This window comes from Tigriopus californicus, chromosome 7 (assembly GCF_007210705.1).
Source record: "Tigriopus californicus strain San Diego chromosome 7, Tcal_SD_v2.1, whole genome shotgun sequence".
NCBI classification, from domain to species: domain Eukaryota; kingdom Metazoa; phylum Arthropoda; class Copepoda; order Harpacticoida; family Harpacticidae; genus Tigriopus; species Tigriopus californicus.
This window is the reverse complement of record NC_081446.1, coordinates 14,205,368-14,205,708: the sequence shown is the minus strand read 5'-3', so window position 1 is coordinate 14,205,708 and position 341 is coordinate 14,205,368.

Here is a 341-nt window from a genome sequence, read left to right as displayed (position 1 = left end):
ACAAATCTAGGTTTGAAGGGGTTTATTTATCCTTTTTTTCCTCCATTTATGGACAAACAGTTCAAAAATAATTCGACTTGGGTCTTTCACCTCCTTTTGGACTTTTGAACTTTGGGCTGTTTCAACCCTTTTGCAGCTCCTTGTGACAAAAGTTTTCTTTTCAAATTGGAGCATTTTAATTCCATTCTAACAGTTGTACTTCTTTGTTGTTAGAGGAGATTGTGATTAAAAGGGCAATACATTGGCAGCCCTAATGCAAGCCGGGTACTTTCAGTTTGGTCCAAGACAAAGCAGTTTTTGTGGCACATCAAACATGAAATTATACAACAATTTGTTGCGAT